The sequence below is a fragment of the Microcaecilia unicolor genome, chromosome 3, assembly GCF_901765095.1.
Source record: "Microcaecilia unicolor chromosome 3, aMicUni1.1, whole genome shotgun sequence".
Classification (NCBI taxonomy): Eukaryota; Metazoa; Chordata; class Amphibia; order Gymnophiona; family Siphonopidae; genus Microcaecilia; species Microcaecilia unicolor.
The window spans coordinates 415,006,989-415,022,499 of NC_044033.1; positions in this window are offsets into that span (position 1 = coordinate 415,006,989).

A 15,511-nucleotide genomic window follows, 5' to 3' on the forward strand; every position below is an offset into this window, starting at 1 on the left:
GGGACGTCCAAATCCTGAAATTTGGTCGTCCCTAGATTTCGCGGTCTGATTTTTGGTGATAATGGAAACCAAGGACATCCATCTCAGAAATGACCAAAGGCAAGCCATTTGGTCGTGGGAGGAGCCAGCATTTGTAGTGCCCTGGTCCCCCTGAAATGCCAGGACACCAACCAGGCACCCTAGGGGGCACTGCAGTGGACTTCATAAATTGCTCCCAGGTACATAGCTCCCTTACCTTGTGTGCTGAGCCCCCCAACCCCCCCAAAACCCACTACCCACAACTGTACACCAGTACCATAGCCCTTACGGGTGAAGGGGGCACCTAGATGTGGGTACAGTGGGTTTATGGTGGGTTTTGGAGGGCTCGCTGTTTCCTCCACAAACGTAACAGGTAGGGGGGGGCCTGGGTCCGCCTGCCTGAAGTGCATTTCAGTACCCACTAAAACTGCTCCAGGGCCCTGCATACTGCTGTGATGGACCTGAGTATGACATCTGAGGCTGGCATAGAGGCTGGCACAAAATATTTGTAAACATGTTTTTTGAGGGTGGGTGGGGGTTAGTGACCACTGGGGGAGTACGGGGAGCTCATCCCCGATTCCCTTCGATGGTCATCTGGTCAGTTTGGGCACCTTTTTGTGGCTTGGTCATAAGAAAAACAGGACCAGGTAAAGTTGTCCAAGTGTTCATCAGGGACGTCCTTGTTTTTTCCATTATGGGCCGAGGATGTCCAAGTGTTAGGCATTCCCAAGTCCCGCCTTCACTATGCCTCCGACACGCCCCCGTGAACTTTGGCCGTCCCTGCGACGGAAAGCAGTTGGGGACGTCCAAAATCAGCTTTCAATTATACCGATTTGGACGACCGTTTGAGAAGGACGCCCATCTTCCGATTTGTGTCGCAAAATGGGCGTCCTTCTCTTTCGAAAATAAGCCTGAAAGTGGGCCAAGAAGGCCAGTCAAGGACCAAATTCTATAAATAGCACTGAAAAATCAATGCAAAAAAAATAACGTGCTAAGCGCTATTCTGAAAGTTAGGCGCCATTTATAGAATATACTTAGCGCCTAACCCTGATGTAACTCTTCATATCTAAATTAGGCACAAACCTCCCTTGTTCTATAACAGCACATATAAATACTAGGAATGCCCCTGATCCATCTATGACCCTCCCATGGTCGTGCCCCCTTTTTGAACTGCATGATTAAATTTCAATTAAGGCCAGTTAGTGCTGATAGGGGTCCTTTTACTGAGCCACGACAAAAAGTGACCTGTGGCAGTGCAAGCGCATCTTTTGGGCATTCGCCAGACCAGTTTTTACAGCGTCCTAGAAAAATGGCCTTTTTAAGGGTCTGGAAAATGGACATTCGGCAAAATAAAAACCAACACGCGTCCATTTTCAGCCTGAGACCTTACTACCACCCATTGGTTTAGCAGTAAGGTCTCATGCGCTACCAAGGCGGTAGGCATGCAGCGCGTGCCCACTGCTGTTTACTGCCGGGTAAACGCCATGCGGTGGACAATAGAAAATATAAAAATATTTTCTGCCGTATATTTTCGGCACACGCCAAATTCAGAATTACCGCCCACGGCATGAATAGCCTTTGTAAAAGGGCCCCTTTATTATTAGCACCCCATTACCAGTGGTAATTGGCTTGTTAATCAATTAAATTGTGCATGCAAATTGGGTGCACACCCAAATATGCGTGCACAATTTTAGGCGACATTTATAGAATTTGGGGGCAAATGTGGAAATAGTCACTCAACTTCTCTCCACCCCTCTCCCTTCTTCTTGTCCACAAAGATAGAAGCACACTATCTGAAGCAGCACAAGCCCCCAAATCTGGAGAGGATCCAATGGGAGCTGGATAGAGAGAGAGAGAAAGGTCAGTAACAAGCCACTGTAGATGACTCCACATTGACATCATCCACAGACAACTGGCAGTGGCTATGTCAATAGGAGGAACAGGCTACTAACTAGGATGGCTGCATCTGGTGAGTATGCCAACATGACCCTGGCATGCACTCCACCCTTCCAGTTCTCCTCTTCTCACAGCCAGCCCTGGCCCCACTGTGATTCTCTACCTCTTGCAAGCCCTACTACAAAATGGAAAAAAAAAACTTTCTTGATGTGTCCCTATATGCACGGCCCACACTGAACTGCCATTTTTTCCTGGCAGCCTCTGACAGGGAGTGTATTACAGAGGAAGTCCACCAAATGGGGCATCTCAGTGAGAGCCTTTACTTACACAAGGGCCATGGAATGGCATTGCTTCTCTGAAATTCTGCATATCCTAAAAGCATGTAAGGGGGTCTACCATGGAGGTAAGGCCAAAACATCTCTAGCATCATCCTCATCTATTCATGCTGAGTGTGCAACATGTTTGTGAGGAGGCACCCCAGCCAGTCATGTTTCCAGGATACCCACAATGAATATTCATGAGAGATTTGCATGTACTGCCTCCACGACATGCAAATCTATCTCATAAATACTCATTGTGGATATACTGAAAACCTGACTGGCTGGGGTGCCTCCAGGACCAGGTTTGGGAACCACTGCTCTAGTGCAACTGTTGGGTGCTGAGGGCAACCCTCATATTTGCTCTAGAATGTGCTGCTATCATCAACAATTACTACCTCTGATGGCTCTTAGCTAAGTCCACCCCTTATGAATGGTGCTGCACTCCTGGGGTTTATCCTCCCAGCCTCCCACTTTCCCCGTGTTACCCCTCTCCCCTCCCATGGGAATATTTTTTTTTGTATTACATTTGAGAAAATAATTTTATTTGCATGTTTTATATATTTTGAATTAAATTTTATTTAAATGATGTCATAGGTTTGTGACTGAACTTTTGGCAAAAATGTAATTAAAAAAATTATCATTTAAAAATGTTATCAGGGGTATCGTGTGTTATTTCACAAATAGATGTCTCCCTGGGCAAAGGTTTCTGTGCACTCAGGGGTCCTTTTACTAAGGTGCACCGAAAAGTGGCCTGTGCTGGTGTAGACACGTGTATTGAACGCATGCAGGTCCAATTTTCAGCACACCTGCGAAAAAGGCCTCTTTTTTTTTTTAACCGAAAATAGACATCTGACAAAATGAAAATTGATACGTGGCCATTTTGGGCCTGAGACCTTACCACCACCCATTCACTTAGCAGTAAGGTCTCATGCATTAACTGGGCAGTAATCATCAGTACGCGTACAATACCAATTACTGCCCCAGTTAGCGCAGCGCGCCAGAAAATAAAATATATTTTCTGGCGCACGTAGTGGACCTGCATCAAAAATTAAATTACTGCCCGGTCCATGTGGTAGCCAGGCCGTAGTGCATTGGGCACGTGTAGGCGCCTACGAAGCTTAATAAAAGGGCTTCTCACTCTGGTATAAATCCACCACTCATGAAATTGTGAGGCAGGTAGACCTATGATAGTATCAAATCAGCTACAGGCCCACCCTCTTCAAAATACCATGTCAGAACACATATAGATACACTTCATAGACCCTCACTTTTGTACATTATCTATATAGAGAGTCACTAGGAAATCAATCTCTGTTCCAGGAGTGGAAGGATCCCATATTGGTCTTTTTACCCAGGGGAACTAGGCTTCATCCTTGCTGCCCCCTCTAGTGATCATCTGAGGTAATTGCAATCCTTTCCTTGTGCCTCCCCCCCCCCCCCCCCCACCCCCCAAGGGTACTCTCTGGGTCTTTCCCTTATTTTTAGGATCCCAAGGATTTTCCCGGGCTTGGGTTTGTTAGGGCCTTCCCTCCCAGTGGGGATCCCTAAGCCTGCTTCATCACAAACTTTACTGTAGCATTTACTCAGTGAGGACAAATTTCAAAGCCATTTACCTGGGCAAATTGACTCTGAAAATTACTGTCAGAAGTTTTAGCTAAAAGGAAACATACAGGCTTATTTTCGAAAGAGAAAGACGCCCATATTTCGACCCAAATCGGGAGGTGGGCGCATTTCTCATATGGGTGCCCAAATCGGTATAATCTAAAGCCGATTTTGGGCACCTCCAACTGCAGTCTGTCGTGGGAACGAACAAAGTTGATGGGGGCGTGTCAGAGGCGTGGTGAAGGCGGGACTGGGGCATGTTTATCGGCCGAGGAGAGCTGGGCGCCCTCGGCTGATAATGGAAAAAAGAAGGGCGGCAGTAGCGAGAATTTGGGCTGCTTTTTTTGGACCCTATTTTTTCACGAACAAGTCCCCCAAAAGTGCCCCAACTGCCCAGATGACCACTGGAGGGAATCGGGGATGACCTCTCCTGACTCCCCCAGTGGTCACTAACCCCCTCCCACAAAAAAAAAGAACTTTAAAAACTTTTTTTGCCAGCCTGTATGCCAGCCTCAAATGTCATACCCAGCTCCCTGACAGCAGTATGCAGGTCCCTGGAGCAGTTGTTAGTGGGTGTAGTGGACTTCAGCAAGTGGACCCAGGCCCATCCCCCTACCTGTTCCACTTGTGCTGGTAAATGGGAGACCTCCAAACTGCCCCCAAAACCCACTGTACCCACATCTAGGTGCCTCCCTTCATCCCTTAGGGCTATGGTAATGGTGTAGAATTGTGGGCAGTGGGTTTTGGGGGGGGGGGGGAGGTTGGGGTCTCAGCACACAAGGGAAGGGAGTTATGGATTTGGGAGGTATTTAATTTTTTTTTTACTTTTTACAAGTGCCCCCTAGGGTGCCCGGTTGGTGTCCTGGCATGTGAGGGGGACCAGTGCACTATGAATCCTGGCCCCTCCCACGACCAAATGCCTTGGATGTGTTCGTTTTTGAGGTGGGCGGCTTCGGTTTCCATTATCGCTGAAAACCGATACCGCCCATCTCAAATCCGCCCAAATCCGATGCATTTGCCCGGCACCAACCGTATTATCTAAACAAAATATGGACGCCCATCTTTTTCAAAAATACGGTCTGTCCCGCCTCTTCGCGTACCCGTCCTCGGAGATAGTCGCCCATGGAGATGGGCGTCCGCATTCGATTATGCCCCTCTATAGACTGCCGTAACATGCATACGTTTAGCTGAACTGAGGGAAGGTGTTCCCTGGGGTTATGTTCTGGGTGGGATTACAAAATAGTATGCACAAATTGATTATTCAAATCCATGTGCTTTTCATAAAAAGTTTAATCACAGAAAAAGCAGGTGCAAACATTTGCAGGTGCTTTGTCCACCTAGCAATTTTCAAAGGGAATGCAAACAAAGATTTTTCCATTGAAAATTAAGTGACTTTGGGGTATTTTTAATTTAAAATTATTATTATTTAATCAGCATTAGTGTTTTTATTTACTATGGATCTTCTTTTAAAATATAACCTGCAAATTATGAGAACATATTAAATTAGGGTTGAAGTGTTTTTTGCAGGAATATGAATATATTGCTAAATCTATTATCATATTTTTGCCACACCATAACAAATTGACTATGATTCATTAGTTTTCAATTCTATCGACCTGTTGCTGAGCATCTTCAGTGGCTTCATTCATTTCTTCTTAATTGGTTTTCTTTTTTGTTTTTAATTGTAATTGATTTTGTTTCTGCATAGTTCTTTTGACATAGTATATTTTGATCAGGGCTATCTGAAAATCAGTAAGAACTGGAGTAGGATATTCTATTTGGCTTTCTTTTGAGTTTCTGAACAGAATCAAGATCTGGCATTTCTATTCTTTTCTTTTCACAGTTTTTCTCTCATAAACCAGCCGCAGTTTTATTTGTTAACAACACAATCCAATAACATGTTATAGATATCTCCTTAATGGACCTAAACCAAATACAATAACAACAACACTTTCCAACATCCTGCTCTCCACTAGTTAGTCACAACAGAAGTGTAGCCAGGTTGAGGGTGCCAGGGGGTGGAGAGAAAAGCAGACTGCCGACAGCACCAGCGTGTATTTTAAATGCGACAGATTGTATGACAAATAGGCACCGGTGCCTTCAGAAGTCTGTTTGGGGGGGAAGCGATTCCAAGATGGCGCTGTGAACGGATGCACCTGTGTTGGCTCCTGGGGTTGCTCTGCTGATCAGCTTCTTCGCTGCCTCTGTAGCCTCATTTTTTTTCGATGGGGAAACGGAGGGGAAAGGTTAAGGAACATCCCTCGGCTCCTGAAACGCCTTCAACGTTGAGGCAGACGACTCTGCAATTCCCGAAGCAACAACCGGGTCCCCGGGGAACTTCAACCCCTACTGCAACTCTCGATGCGTCGGTGTCAATTGAGAGCGCTAACGGGGCTTCCCTGAGCCCCATGGAGCGCATTGCTCCGCCTCAGCCTGGGAGGGAGTTGTTAGCAGCCCGAGCAGCGATGGAAACCAAAGTGGTTCTACCTAACCTGCTTGAGGGAAGGACTGCAGCGATTGAGAACGGACCTCAACCACGAGAGTTATTAATTCAATCAGCTCTACAGGTATTACTCCAGGATATTGTTTCTAGATTGTCTTGTGCTGAGGCTCAATCTCTCCCAGCTGCTAGTGGTGTGGTCAGTCCAGCAACTGTGACAATAGAGTCACTGTGGGACATGGTTTATAACATTCAAACCTCTATGCAAACTACATTAAAAGAAAATACTGGTGATATTAAAATTCTTTCTGAAGCTGCGTTACTCCAAGCGCAAGTGACTGCACAGCAATCCTTGAGACTGGAGAAAGTGAATACTAAATTACAAGAAATGGGAACTTTAGAAACAGCATTAGTTAAGGATAATAATTTCCTGCATAAACGAATGGAGTACCTGGAGAACCAGGCTAGGAGACTTAACCTGAGGTTTCTTAACTTTCCCAAATCTCCTTTAATTCCACCTGTGAAAATGGTGAAAAAGTATATGGTAGACATTCTTGGAATGGATAAGGATTCACTACCCCCCATAACATGGGCCTATTACTTCTGGAACCCGAAGGGGGTTGATGGATACCCCCCAGTAGTGGGGGATGGAATGAATCCGACTTCATTCCTGGAGAGTTCACTGGAAATCATTACTCAGAGATCAACTATGCTGGTCACTTTTGTACTGTAGCCTGATCGCAATGCTGTTTTAAAACTTTCCCTAAGACACTTAGAAAACTTGTTTTGGGGCTCAAAGGTCCGTATCTTTCCTGATCTCTCAAAGCCTACACAAGTGAGGCGCAGGGCCTTTTTGGAGCAGCGCCCTAGAGCATTGGCATTGGGAATAAACTTTGTATTACGATTTCCTTGTATATGTAATTTACTGCTTGAGGGTAAACATTTTCAGTTTGTAGACCCAAAACAGTTAAAAGAATTTCTTGATGCTAGAGTTGATATGAATGTTATATGCCCTCCCTAATTAGCAGGCTAGGGTCGGTAACCCGAAGTAGCAACCATTAGATTATTTTCTTTAAACTTCTTGGTTGCTTTTTTTTTCAGATTTCTCTATTCTTGGAATCTAATTTCTCTTTAATTGTGGACGAATAGGCCTTAAAGACTTTTTTTCCTTATTTTATTATGAATTTCCTGTGTATAATGCCAATTGCATATTCACATTGTGTAGTGAAATGTTGAAATATATTAAATAAAAATAAAAAAAAAAATAATTAAAAAAAAGAAGTCTGTTTGGGGGTTGCGGCTGCTCCCCCGGTGACCCATCTAGCTATGCCTCTGAGTCACAACCTAGCACAAGGCAATGGAGCAGTAAGCCCTTTGAAAATTAAATTAGAACCAGCATTGTCTGCAGTAACGCAAAACTAAACTTGTGTCATGTCAAACTCATGATGGTATCATGCAGGGGTCCATTCTATTCCCCATACAGATACAACAACCACTCTCATATACTTTTGTTAGGCCCCTTTTTCTGAGATTACTTCACTCCCCAACCTTCCACCACCATCAGCGACAGTCCCAACTTGTCACTGCTCTTCCTCCCTCAACTGGGGCCAGCGACCAGTTATGCTGCACACATGCCTCCACCAGGAGGTGAATGGAGGACATAGCAAGCCCAATATTAGATAAATTTACTCCATCTAGGCAAAAGAACACCGAATAATCCACTTTTAACAAATTGTGCACAAGCACCAGGCCCTGCAAACAGCACACAAAATGAGAACCTCAGTATTCACTCTACACTGAAGTTTCTCTTTGGCATGAACATCTCTGGCATCCCTCCAACAGACTTAGGAATAATCTGAAACCAAATGATGCGAATGCTGGGAAAGTAGTATTTGATTACCACCAATACTTGTTTCATCTGGTGAATGAGCTCCATACCCTTAATGTGACAAATATCATTACCTCTAAGATGAATTAGCAGAATCTCAGATGATGAAAAACATTGTGCTTGCAGAAGTAAAAGTAATATTTGTTCCTACAATAAGCCTTGCAATCTCAGCAATTGAATTCAAACTCCTAAGGGTGCCAAGCCAATATCAGGTCCCTACCAGGATCGATGAGCTTGATTCAGGGTCCAAAAAAAAAAACCAAAAACAGAATGTCCACAAAGCCACACACAAATCTCCAACAGAGCAAGCACTGCAAAAGAAGCTGACAAAGGAAGAATATTAGCCAATGAAACAGAATCCAACCCCTAGCGCACATAACTCTTGTGTGCATTAGGGCGCCAATGCTCCACCCTTTCAATCAACTCAAATCTCCCTTATGGTGCTGCCACACTACTGGCCAACCTTTGCAAAATGAATGGGTCCCATACAGCTTTGTGTCAAACACGTATCAAGCCAATCATTTCTTCAATACTGCAGTGAACTGAAATGTAGTCAATATACACTGATCCTGATGAGACAAAGAAAAGAAGGCATCTGCTGGTGGTATCAACAAATATGTTGAAAGATACCTTAATAGATAAGAATAGCCATACTGGGTCAGACCAATGACCCATCTAGCCCAGTATCCTGCTTTCTACAGTGGTCAATCCAGGTCACAAGTACCTGGCAGAAAGCCAATTAGTAGCAACATTCCATGCTACCAGTCCTGGGGTAAGCAGTGGCTTCCCACATGTCCATGTCAATAACAGACTATAGACTTTTTCTCCGGAACTTGTCTAAACCTTTTTTAAACCCAGATACACTAACCGCTCTTGTCAACTTACCACATCCTCTGGCAACGAGTTCCAGAGCTTAACTATTCTTTGAGTGAAAAAATATTTCCTCCCATTTGTTTTAAAAGTATTTCCATGTAATTTTGTTGAATGTCCCCTGGTCTTTGTATTTTTTAATGAGTGAAACATTCATTCACTTTTACCTGTTCTACACAGGATTTTGTAGACCTCAATCATACGCCCCCTCAGCTGTCTCTTTTCCAAACTGAAGAGCCCTAACCTCTTTAACCTTTCCTCATAAGATAGGAGTTCCATCTTCTTTATCATTTTGGTTGCTCTTCTTTGAACCTTTTCTAATTCCACTATTATCTTTTTTGAGATACAGCAACCAGAACTGAATGCAATACTCAAGGTGAGGTCACACCATGGAATGATATAGAGGCATTATAATATTCTTGGTCTTATTTTGTATCCCTTTCCTAATGATTCCTAGCATCCTGTTTCATTTTTGGCCAACGCTGCACACTGGGCATAAGATTTCAGCGTATTGTCTACAAAGACACCCAGATCTTTTCTTGAGTGCTGACTCTTAAGGTGGAATCTAGCATTGGGTAACTATGATTCAGATTATTCTTCCCAATGTGCATCACCTTGTATTTGTCCACATTAAATTTCATCTGTCATTTGGATGCCTAGTCTTCCAGTTTCCTAAGGTCTTCCTGCAATTTTTCATAATCTGAATGTTTTTTGGCAACTTTGAATAGTTTTGTGTCATAAATATGTTAAATAGCACCGTTCCCAGTACAGATCCCTGTGGCACTCCACTATTCACCCTCCTCCAATTAGAAAAATGACCATTTAACCCTAACTTCTGTTTTCTGTCCAATAACCAATTCCTAATCCACAGCAGAACATTGCCTCCTATCCCATTAATCCTTAGTTTTCTTAGGAGTCTCTCATGAGAAACTTTGTTAAAAGGTTTCTGAAAATCTAGATACACTACATCAACTGGCTCACCTTTATCCATATGTTTATTTATACCTTCAAAGAAGTGAGCCAAATTGTTGAGGCAAGACTTCTCTTAGTTGAACCCATGCTGACTCTGTCCCATTAAACTATATTTGTCTATGTGTTCCCTAATTTTATATTTTATAATAGTTTTCACTAGTTTGCCTGGATACAATTCTACAATTTCCTTGCCATTGAAAAAGATTTACTTCTTCTGCTTTAATTCCTTCTCAGATATTTGAATTTCTCTAAGGGCATGCATGGGTAAAAGGGGGCATACATTGCATAATAATGCATACTAACGCTTCAGTCTGTTCTCACAAGACTTTTGGTATAGACACTGTATCAGTTGGTTGCATTTCTCTGAACCATCTTTTACTTATCTATATAATTTCAGAGGTATGGTACTCAGAGGTAGACATGACAGTCTAAATAAGATATCAATAATGAGCTGAATAGAGGTATCATCATCCCTTTTTAATACTGTTATATCTCTCCATATGTATCTCAGCATCTCTCTGTTTCTGGCTACTGCCCTATTGCATTGTTTTGCTACCTTGAGATCATCAGAACTATCACCCTGAGATCTCTCTCCTGATTGGTTCACATCAGCCTAACCTCCCACCCTGCACCCCTTGCACACACAGAAAACCTCAAATTCTATAAATGGTGTCCAAAGTTAGGAGCTTAATTGGCACTGGTTTGGTGATAAATACCAATAATTGGTATTAAACAATAATTGGTGTTCATTTGCAAATTGCGCATTTAACAGATTTACACCTTTATTTCAACACATTACGCAAATCTAATGGGATTTACATTGGTTACCAATTGAGGAAAGAATTGTGTTTAAAATATTGCTTTTGATTCATACAGCATTGAAAAATGAATCTGTACACCATCTTTTATCCTAAAAATATACATATCTAGCTGTTCTCTCAGATCAGAAGCAGCTGTCCATTTAACTATTCCAGCCCTGAGGAAAGTATTCTTTGAAGAGACACACAGGAGACCTAGCAGACCCATGCTTTCTTTGAACATAAGAACAATAGGGATACAATGCAATTTAAAAGACTATTAAAATGTTTGTTAAAGTCCTTGGAACTATTTTGGGAATGGAGAATGTACAGCAGGTATAAATCGGAACATGAATGTTTTGATGAATATTATTCTATAGGTTTGATGAACAAATTGAAGGTGCAGGAGAGTATTATGTTTGAGTGAATGTTTTGTATGTGTTTATTTTACTGTATTTTTATTATTTGTCTTATATTCTGAATTTTAATTATGCATGTAACCTTTGTAGAATATAAATGAATAAATTCTTAAATCTTAACCATAAATAGACCAACTAACTTCTCTCACACACTAATGTAAAGGAGGTATTAACGTAGGAAGGCCATGGGCGTGTCAGGGACATTCTGACTATTCTTGCACCCACTTTATAGAATAGTTGCATTTAGTTGTCCAACTGTCACATTTATGCCAGCATAGAAATGGCCTAGAGTTTGGCATGCAACTGCTAACTTATGATAGTATTCTATAACATTTTTGGCTTTCAGTTCGCAAGAGATATGTTTAAGTCTGTCTGCATGATTTTTCTGGCTATTTCTGGTCTTACATCAAAATTGGTGATTAACTTAATCTGTGAACCTCTGTTTAGATCCTTTCTAGGTTATGGTCCTTGAAGGTTCTTCTTCTAAGTGCTCGAGGGTGAGATTTTCTAAGATTACTGGTTCTATCTTTTCTTCTTTTGCGATTTCCAAATGGAATCTTTACCGTTGGATATTAGAGTCGAACTATCTTGCTTTTCATAAGAAACTTATGACTTTTAAAAATTTGATAATGACTATTTTTAAATGAGGTTTTTTAAATCTTAGATATTGGTGGAAACTGTTTCTTTTGTAATGCTGTATCTATGTACTATTGTTGTGAAGCGCATTGGACCCAGAAGTGGGTATATGGTGGTATAAAAGAGAAATCTTGGACATTGGTATTTGCACTCACTTTTGGTGCCTTTAGTGACCTATATTGAACTACCCCAAAATATACTTTTCAGCATGCAATGTATGTCTCTGCACTTTTTTGCATTGAACCTTAACTGCTAGGTGATCTATCATTTCTATTCCCTTTCACCATCCCCTCACTAGCTAGCCTCAGTTGAAAGTGTTGGATGTATTGAGAAAAAAATCACTTCTGTCTCTGCAGAACATTACAAACTTGTAGTCTTACAGAAGATAATATGCCTTTATCCAATACAGATGAAAAAAGGCCACAAGACCCCCAATGTTTACATAATTATTAATCATGAAAATACATATAAAAATCCTTTCAATATATCTCTGCTTCATGATTACTGATTCTCTCTTAAAATCCTTGGAAATAGAATATAATCTTTGCAGTGAAGAAACTGTTACTGTCCTGAATGTGAGTCCTTGGATCATCGTGAGGGCTCTGACCCAAAGACCAGGGAACCTCAGGTGACGGCATATGAGTCACAGAAGTCAGTGAAGGGCTGAGCTGGAGCAAGCACTGCAGGCACACCGGCCATGGCAAGGAGCTGTATCAAACTTAGCTGGCACTAGAGTGGGAGCAACTGGAACTGGAGACAGGCAGCACCATGGCTTTAACTGGACCTGGAGCTGGATTGGGAACAGTTGGTACATGGCAAGACAAGGCTTGGCAGGAACAAGATAGAACTGGAGCTTGGCAGGACTGAAGTAATGTCAGAAAATTCTTTTTCATGGTTGATGCCTGGAATTCCCTCCTGAGAGAGATGGTATGGTGGAATTCAAAAAGGCGTGGGATGAACACAGAGGATCTCTAATTAGAAAATGAATGGTATAAAAAACAAAACGTGTTGCATGTCAAGTCATGCTTAGATGGCAATTCTGGCTGTATCAACTAAGGCTGGTGCTGGGCTGGCTTGTAGAGTGAGTCCCGCATTTAGCAATCCGGTTTATGATGGGGTTGAGAGAGCTTCGATGGAAAACTCCAGTAACTTAGAATGTGAGGAGAGTGCCAGGCTGACTTTTACAGTCTGTGTCCTGCAGATAACAAGATAGATTTGGATAGGCTGGAGTGGGCTTTGACAACAACTCCAATAGTTGGAATATAAGGATACAGCAGGGCAGACTTCTATGGTCTATGTCCCAGAAACACCAAAGAAAGACCACAATCACGTATATAATTCATGTTCATTGTTGATTTGATAATGAATGTGACTGTTGGCAGACTGGATGGACTATTTAGGTCTTTATCTGCGGTCACTTACTATGTTACTATCAACATTATTTTCGAAAGTGATGGGCGCTCATATTTCGACCCAAATTGGGAGATGGGTGCCCATCTCGCAAAGGCGCCCAAATCGGTATAGTCAAAAGCCGATTTTGGGTGTCTTCAACTGCAATCTGTTGGAGAAACGGGCAAAGTTGACAGGGGCGTGTTGGAGGCGTGGTGAAGGCGGGACTGGGGCATGTTTATCGGCCGAGGAAAGATGGGCGCCTTCGGCCGATATTCGAAAAAAAAGGCGTTTTTAGCGCAAATTTGGGTCATTTTGTTTGGACCCTTTTTTTCATGAACAAGTCCCAAAAAAGTGCCCTAAATGACCAGATGACCACCAGAGGGAATCGGAGATAACCACCCCTGACTCCCCCAGTGGTCACTAACCCCCTCCCAACATTAAAAAAACAACTTTAAGAACTTTTTTTTCCAGCCTGTATGCCAGCCTCAAATGCCATATCCAGCTCCATCACAGCAGTATGCAGGTCCCTGGAGCAGTTGTTAGTGGGTGCAGTGGACTTCACCCAGGTGGACCCAGGCCCATCCCCCCCTACCTGTTACACTTGTGGTGGTAAATGGGAGCTCTCCAAACCGCCCTCCAAACCCACTGTACCCACATGTAGTGTAACAGGGGGTAGAAAGAGGGAAAAATAATAAAAGTTTTTTTTATTTATTTTTACCTGGGGAGGTCCGGTTGGGGGCTCCTGGTTTGGCTTCTGGGAGCTGAAGAGAAGAGGGGGGGGGGGCGCTGCTGGAGGAACAGCACCATTTTTGAACTCCCGGGGACGATTGGACATGTCCCCGGGAGTGAAGAGAGGCACCGGGAGCATGGGGTGCGCTGTTTGGGGCCGGGTTTGGGCCTGGTTGGTTGTTTCGGGCCGTCTTCGGGGCTTCGGGGGGCTGCGCTTATGGAGGTAGCGTTGGGGCCGATTTTAGGCCCGTTGTTGTATTCGGGGCTGGCCGTCGAATTGGCGAAGGCAGGAGAAGGAGCGCTGGAGCGATGCGCTGTGAGGAGCACATCGGGTTTTGCGGGCCGATTTGGGCAAGAGGGAGGACCATTGCATGGCTGGAGGCCGAGGAGGAACCGGAGAGCCGGAGGAAGATGGTCGGCGATTCGCGGGAGTCATGCGCACGCGTGCATGAGGCAGCGCGCCTCATGCACAAATCGGGAGCTTTTGTCAGGGGTTGAAACACCGTGTAGGCCGAAGCCGGGGCCTAAATTTTGGGCCGGCTTTGGAGCTTTTTTTGTTTTGGCTCCGTTTTCGCGTGGGGACATCCGGGACCGGAATCAAGGGAAGTCATCGTATAAGAGGAAAATCCCGGATCAGGTAAGGGGTCACTTGACCCAAAATGTTAAGTGGTTGATTTTAAATTTGCATAAATACCGTTTTTTATTTTTAAAAATTCGGGGTTTCAAGTTATTTAAATTTAGTTTTCAGATTTGGGTTCGGGGAATTTTTTAGGATTTTTGTGGTGATTTAGTTTTTCAATTTTTATGTTATAAATAGGGGTTTTGGATGAGCGGGGGTTTAAAAGAGATAGGAAAGGGTTAAATTGTTAGATTCTATGGGGCAGGTTAAGGAAGTATTTATTGAATTTTTGAAATGGTTTTTACTGAATTTGGGATTTTTGGAAGGGGTTTAGATGAAATAATGGCGGGCGGACGTTAAATTTTGGAATATTTAAATTATAAAAATACAGTTAGGTAGGGAATGGGAAGCTTAGTGGGCATAGGAAATTTGGGGTGATTTAACATAAATTATTGTTGTTTTGAAGTGATTTAGGAATTTCCCATAGATTCCTATGGGGTTTTCCTATTTAAAATGGAGATTAAGTTGTGCTGCTCAACATTCCGCTTGTCAGCAGGCAGGTGCGGAATGTTGAGCAGGACTTAGGATTGGCATGCTCGGGTTTGGAACCCCAAGCCGAGGGTCCGTTTCCTGGGAAACAGCTTGGCTGGCAGTTGGTCAGAGTGATTTGGGACCTTCAGTGAGTGAGGAAGCGTTGTGGTGTCTGTGAGTGGAAGGGTGTGATTTGATGAGTGAAAGAGGAGAAAGAGTGTTTATAGGGTATCTTGATAATTAAGGGAATAAGGAAAAGTGTTGATACAAGCGGGAAGCGTGTGCTTTGGTGTTTGGTCGCTTAAGGAGGGTGAGTGGTGTTTGAATAGTGAGTGTGTGATAGAACGAGTTTGATTAAAAAGGGGAGGGGATAGATGACAGT